The sequence below is a fragment of the Scleropages formosus genome, chromosome 15, assembly GCF_900964775.1.
Source record: "Scleropages formosus chromosome 15, fSclFor1.1, whole genome shotgun sequence".
In the NCBI taxonomy this organism is placed as follows: domain Eukaryota; kingdom Metazoa; phylum Chordata; class Actinopteri; order Osteoglossiformes; family Osteoglossidae; genus Scleropages; species Scleropages formosus.
This window is the reverse complement of record NC_041820.1, coordinates 19,212,809-19,220,091: the sequence shown is the minus strand read 5'-3', so window position 1 is coordinate 19,220,091 and position 7,283 is coordinate 19,212,809.

Below are 7,283 nucleotides of genomic sequence, written 5' to 3'. Positions count from 1 at the left end.
CCACGTCTCTTTGATAACGACCGCCGCCTTGTCCCTCAACTACGATTTCAGATCCTCGCCTCTGTTCACTTCGCCGATCGATCGATCGACCGACTATGAGAACACGTCTAGACTTTTGAATCTGAATAAATGATCCTGCACTTGGGTCCAGTCTCCTCCGTGTCCTCTATTCATCATGACAGTAGTAACATATTATTAACTCTTTCTGTGTCACTCTCTATTATAATCACTGTATTTACATTCACACACACACACACACACACACACACACACATCGTCTGAACCGCTTGTCCCTACGGGGTCGCGGGGAGCCAGAGCCTAACCCGGCAACACAGGGCGTAAGGCTAGAAGGGGAGGGGACACACCCAGGACGGGACGCCAGTCCGCCGCAAGGCACCCCAAGTGGGACTCGAACCCCAGACCCACCAGAGAGCAGGACCCGGTTCAACCCACTGCGCTACCACGCCCCCCCCCCCCCTTATTTACATGTATTATTATTTTAATTATCATCATTATTATCATCATCACATTGTATTATTATTACTATATTGTATATTGTATTGTATCCAGAAGTGTTTCTTTAATGTTTTTAATGCATACAAAGGTACACGATATACCATATACTAAGACAAACACTTGACAAACTGATGTTAGATACCCACCATATCTAACTGTTCCGACTTACATCAAAATCCGACTTAAAGACAGACTGAGGACAAAGAACTCGTTCGTAACCGGGGGACTGCCTGTAAATGTAAACATGTAGCATCCTAAAACATCACTGTAAAAATCCAGTCTAATTAATAACTTTGTCACACTTGACTCCCATACAGCAAAAAACCGCTTCAGTGGCTTATAGAAATATTTACCCTGTAATACAAGGGATTTATGATTTATTCCAGCATTTTTGCCTTACATGGGCATTTTGCTTCCACAATAGGTTAAGTTCACCACACACACTTCAGACATCTGCTGCAATAGCGTCCCAAAAATTCAAAATTTCCATTTAAAATATGCAAAAGACTAAAAAACTAGATAAAACATTTGCTGCAAAAAAGGAGCTTTTATAACTATGTGTTAACACTCAGTAGTGAAGAACCTGACAATGAGAACCACAACAGTTTAAAACAAGCTGTCCAGGAGTACATTAAAATACATTTTTTGAAACACAAGCTATAAATAAGGTAAAAATATAAGACACATTTTAAACACACTTTGTGGTTAGTATGTGGTGCCTGCACTGGAGAAAGGCGCTGTAGCCATTTCTTGACAATTCTTTTTCAATCAGGTTTGTCACACAAATCTGCACCACTTCCATCCTGCAAGTTGTTATTGATAATGAATGAGACAATACTGCTCTAACAAAATGTTTGTATAAAGTATATGTTGGTGTTATTTTCAGGAATGAAAATACAATTATTTCTGTATTTTAATTAATTTTAGGTGACTATCTGGGAGCTGATTTTTTTCACAAGAAATTATGGTAATTCTACCCCCCACAACAGGAATTCACCTAGGAGGGTGATGCTATGGAAGGAAATATTGCCACTATTTGAGGGACAGATGTATTTTGTTTTAAATAATTATCATTTTTAGTTACCAATTGATAATGATGCCAGAAAAGCAAAAAGTGGTAATTATCAGTACACAATAATGAATAATTTTTCACAAATATCCCTGCAATACACTGTTCTGGTGTATTTGCAATTTTTTGTTACACATTAGTGTTGCAACTGTAATGACTGAATGATTACTGTAAATAAGTATACCAATTAACAAAGGTGGGCAAAAAGTTCCTCAAATGTTGGTGCACTGGATACAAAAACTACAGAATTTTCCAATGTGGAAAGGATAACTGATGGAAATTATGCCACGATGCAAGGATCTGTAACTCAGTCTTAACAAAAGTTAGATTACATGAGCTTCACAAAACAGGTATTTGTAGTTACACAGTCACTTGGAACCAATTTTTTTTCCAAGACGAGGTCACAAAAAACCATAACCTGGAGTAATAAGCATATAGCGTGAACCATTAACTAGTGGAAAAAGTAATATTCTTTGATGAGTTGGGGCTTACTGTGTTTTCTACACCTGGACAGATTTATGTTTGAAAAAACCAAAGGATGCTTTCCACTCACATTGGTATTTTTAGCCACTCGACACGGTGGTGAATCTGTGATGGCAGCCATTTCATGGGAGTCATTTGGTCTGAAGATTGCCCTGCATGGTTTTATAGCAGCCAGGGAATTTTAGGTGACAGGTAAATCCAATGTTACAAAGGTTTCACCACAATGTTCCCATACTATAAGACGATAACATCCTCATGCACGCTATAAAATGGATTCGAGAGTGGTTTCATAAACACCAGAATGAAGTCAACTGCTTTCCATTTCCATCTAAATTACAAACACTAAACATTACTGAACCTTCATGATGTTAGTTCTGGAGCAAAGAGTGTAGATTTCTGCTTCCATCACACTTCAAATAACTGGATCTTTGGAAAATAACATACTTAAAGAGAGACCAATGAAACTTGGGTTTTCATTAAGCCTTTTCCAAGTCACACCAGCCAATACAGAGCTTAGTCTGACACTAAATTAAGAATATCCCGAGTAAACTACACTATGTAATGGACTCATACTTACAAAAGAAGAAAATCTGGTAAAGCCATTACATTACAAAAGATGACTCTGGTTCATATTGCTCTCTCAGATCACAAGAAAAGAGTCATGTAGCAGAAAGTAAGTAGATGTGCTTGTACACCTTGCATAATATGACCTCCTTACTGCTGGCTACATGGAGACCGATATCTCCCACATCTGTACAGCAGAGTCAGCCAAAATTTCTCTAAAAAAGCCCAAGGCGTTGCAATCCTCTGTCTCCTTCCTCTAATTATGGCTCTTTAGTTGAGACCTTGCTTAAGGTATTACAATGCAAACAGGGTTCCAAATTATCAGCCTTACAATTACAAGGAAACAGCTTAAAACACTACCTGCTTCTCCAACATTACCTCTTCCACTTCCTTCTGCCAATCCACCTTTGTTCTTCCTCTGTCACCTTATTATTAATATATTTATCTGACACTTCTCCAAAGCAACTTACACTACGAGTTGTTTTTTTCCCAGCTCAGAAGAGCTTCCCTGTGGTCCCTTTATTTGTGCTATACCTCTTACTGCTTTACAAGTAATTAAAATCAACTGATGCTTGACCTGGGACAATTGAACAATTATATGATAAACTGCATTCTGAACCACTGCTTTCTATGCCAGAATATAAGAGTAACTCAAAATGAATCTATAATATTGAAATATTACTACCTGGTCATTATGTGGTCAACTATTTTGTCAAATACAAACTCTGCAGATGTTTTTTGACTTTAAGACTTCAAGATTCAAGAGACCAGGAGTAAAGGCTACTCACCTTAATGTTGGAGCTTTGATCCTTGATCAGCTCTTGCTCTCGATCATCACAATGAAGATGGACACCTAGAAAAGACTGATACTTTAAACTGATTCCAAAATAATTGGCCCCAAAACGGTCCTGCCGAGCCATCTAAGAACTGAAAATTTGTAAACATGAACTCAGGCTCATAAATAAATAAATTAGCACAGAATACAAGAGAATGCAGTGAGGCTGTATATTTGAATAAAGTAAATTGTTTTATCTAAGGCATTTTTACACACCAAGTTAAACTGATGAAATTCTCATGTCCATAACTTTGTATGGTTACAGACAATAACAGTCTAGCCTATTCATAGCATTATTAGATGCTTTTTGTTTCAGATGAGGTTGCAATTAATTCCCCTTTAGTGGGTAAATAAACAATACAGCAATGTTTGTAGAAAATACCAGTGAAGCATGAAGAGTACACTTATAGTATTATGTTCATTTTATTTAATCACTTTTGAAACTTAAAGAAATAGTACTAGTAAATAGTAAATTCGGAAATACAGAAATGTATTACTTTGAAAAGCTGGATTAAGTCTAGAGTCAGTTCCAAATTTACAAACTCTGGAGTAACAGACTTCTCACTATTTCAAACTTTCTTTAGAGGTATTTATTTTTCATAAAGAGAGTAGGCATACCAATCTGAATCGTGCCAAAAAGTTTCAGCCAACGTGCCAACAGAGCGATGACATATAGTAAGCACTGCCTTGTGCTTTTCAAGAGTGGAGAAATAAACAGAAGAGGAACAAGCAGTAGAAGATCCTGTGGCTTCTACATATACCAATTCTGAGCCTGTCAGTGAAGTGCCTCCTCTCCATCATCCTCCAGCTGTATGTAATTCCTCTGGTTCCAAGCTGATCTACAGTTGTCGTATATGCTTCCAAGGTAAATTAACATACAACGTAGTTTTTTTTTTTTAAATTCTCTTACAGTATGATTTTTTTTATTATTGCACATGTTATAGGTCTTACTGAATTTTGTGCAATGTCAGAGGCTAATAATAATAAAAAAAGATATCCCCAGATGAGCTCAAACAGACTGGTTTAGCTCTGGCCAGGGGTCTTTAATGTACTTTCTTATTTAGAACAGGTTGCAAATAACTCCTGCCAGGGGACTTGGGAACTCACAGGTGTGTAAGCCACTGGCTCAAGAGAAGGAAGGAGAAGAGGGAGGAAGAGAGGAAGGAGAGGAGGAGGAGGATGGGGGGGACCAATCTGCAGCACCCTTCAGTTCCCCCGGAAAATGCCTGTAGTTTGTCAGGTTGCTGATATTTACATTTATTCATTTAGCAGATGCTTTTTTCAAAGTGACCTATAGCTGAGCGTAAAACAGACCTCCAACAGACAGCGATACACACACACAGATCGGAGATTGTCCAACTACAGTCGTTTAGTCTAATATCACCGTTTTTAACAGCATACAATTATACAAGTAGCTGAATAGGCAAGTCCCTCACATTCAGTGCTATCTTCCATATCTTCCACTTACAAACTTTATGAGTAAGGAACCGACTTTCGGTCCAAATTCAGATCTTAAAGAGGAGCAGGTGAAACCGACCAAAGCAAAGAATGATGGTACTAGCACCACGTTTTTATAACAATGGAACATGAGCACTTTTTCTCTGCGCTGCAGCTTTGTGAGGTAAAACGAAATGGAAACATATTCGCTGACCTTATAACCACGACACGCGTTCCTTGACTAACATAAATAAATTATACTTCGCTGGACCTGAACACACACAATTTGCTGAAGAGCTCAAGCAGAAAACCTGCGGCGCGAGCTGAGCGCCGTCAGTCCAGCGCGTGAAACAAAAAAACCGCGAAAACGAGTAAACCCGCCGCGCATGCGAGCAAATGGTAAAATAAAGAACCACGGCATTTTCTTCTTTTCAGTAGGTTAAATACACAATGTTTGCGCAAGCACACAAAATTCCACAGGAATTGCTTCACAAATGTGACACACCTGCCACATCTCAGCCTGCCTCAATCAATGCCTGCGTGTCGAGAGCACACCCGCTAGCAGAGACCGGGAACTAAAAAAAAATGAGCAATTACGCTCGTAAGATGCATAAACGGGCTTCGGGAAGCATATCCAGCTACGAATCACGTCAACAAAAGTTCAGGCCCAGTAGGTCTGCTATGGGACCAGGAGTTTCCTTCTGTTAAAGCACGATCATTGCGCCCCCTTTCGGCAAAGTAAAGCTCTCCACAGAACACAGTATGTGCGCCATGGCCATACGCCGAGTGTAATTTTTTGTTCAAGCGAAGACGTGTAAGTGCGCGTTGCTGTGTTTTGTCAGTATGAGAAAAACAATTTTAAGTCAATATGAGCGAATTATTAGTTCTATACACTTCATTGCATTTAGTTATGAAATCCCAAACGTATTTTTACGTTAAAAGTTTATTTTGACTTTGAAAAGGAACCCGTTGAAGTCAATTTCACAGTGGGGGGTATTACGTGTTTCCGGGCTGTGGCCCTCGCGTGGACGCGTTGTAGCGCGCGGGAGAGAAAGCGAGAGGTGGTGCAGTGTGTGTCAAGGGCAACGAGTCTCACACCAAGTTAACAGGGCTTTCTGTCACATTTTGTCACATTTTGAGAGAGTTCGTTGAGCCAGTTTGGGTCTCTTGCTTTACCGCATTGTGTCTGAAAGTCAGCCTTGTCTTTGAGAAAGAATACTTTGGTTGTACACATTTCTCACTGCCGATATACCATTCATATCTGCGCGTTTCAAAGTTCATCCTTAAGCAAAGTCAGCCATCCCATCTGCCTCGTTTTACTTAAGGCCCTACAAGGACGGAATCCATTTCTGAATCATAAGTAAATTTGTCATACTTCAAAGAATAGTGAGGATTTCGTAAAAAGCACAAACGTGACTCCAGAAAGTTGAGATGTTGAGATCTTTTGCAACATGATACCTTTTATAAAACAGTAAATTAGTGTAAGATTGTGATCCAGAAGACATTTGGGACAGACACAGTAGGGCAGTGAACGCTGGTGAAGAAGTCTCAGGAGGGATGGACTTCCACTCTGGTGAACACACACACACAGACCATATTCACCTGGGCTGCTTCTATGCCTCACTGCTCATGGACACACACAGACATCTCCCAGGATGTCTACAGGGCTGCAGAGGCAAACACACAGTAGCACTCTTTCAAAAAACTAGGTTACAAGAGCTTATTTGTAAAGGATTCTTCTGTAAATAAGCCTTGGCATCCGCTTCTCCTGTATTGTATGTAAATGTTTGTGTATCTCAAAAAAAATTTTAAGAAGGTGATCAAGATTTGTCTGTTCTGATTTTTATGCAGCTACTCGTGTGATGAGCATCGGTGCATATAGTGGAAAGAAACAAACTACTTAATAATCGCACGTCTGCGATTCTGTCTCTCTCTCTCTCCTAATGTAATGCATAAATTGTATTCTCTGAGATGTACGTCGCTTTGGAGAAGATCGTCTGGTAAATTCTCGATTCTAAGCCTCGTGATGCGAATCGTTGCAGGTAATAACATGCTGACCGATAAATTACTGCACAAATTGGTGAAATGCAGTAGGCCAAAAGAACTAAGACAATAACATATATCCTACAGTATACTGGCATGCATTTTGTTTTTAATGTTCATGATTTGTGGTGGCATTTCAAAGAAGTGCCATTTTTTGAAAATGTGGGAAAATGTAAAACATCACAGCATTACAAGCATCTAATTGATCGCGGATGTTACAGTACATTACATTTGCATAATGTACATCATCCTCCTGTCTGACGGTATGAGCAACATGTTGAGGCTGTGATGCAGAGGCGCAAGGAAAAGATGTAGCACTTAAACTGTATCCAGCTT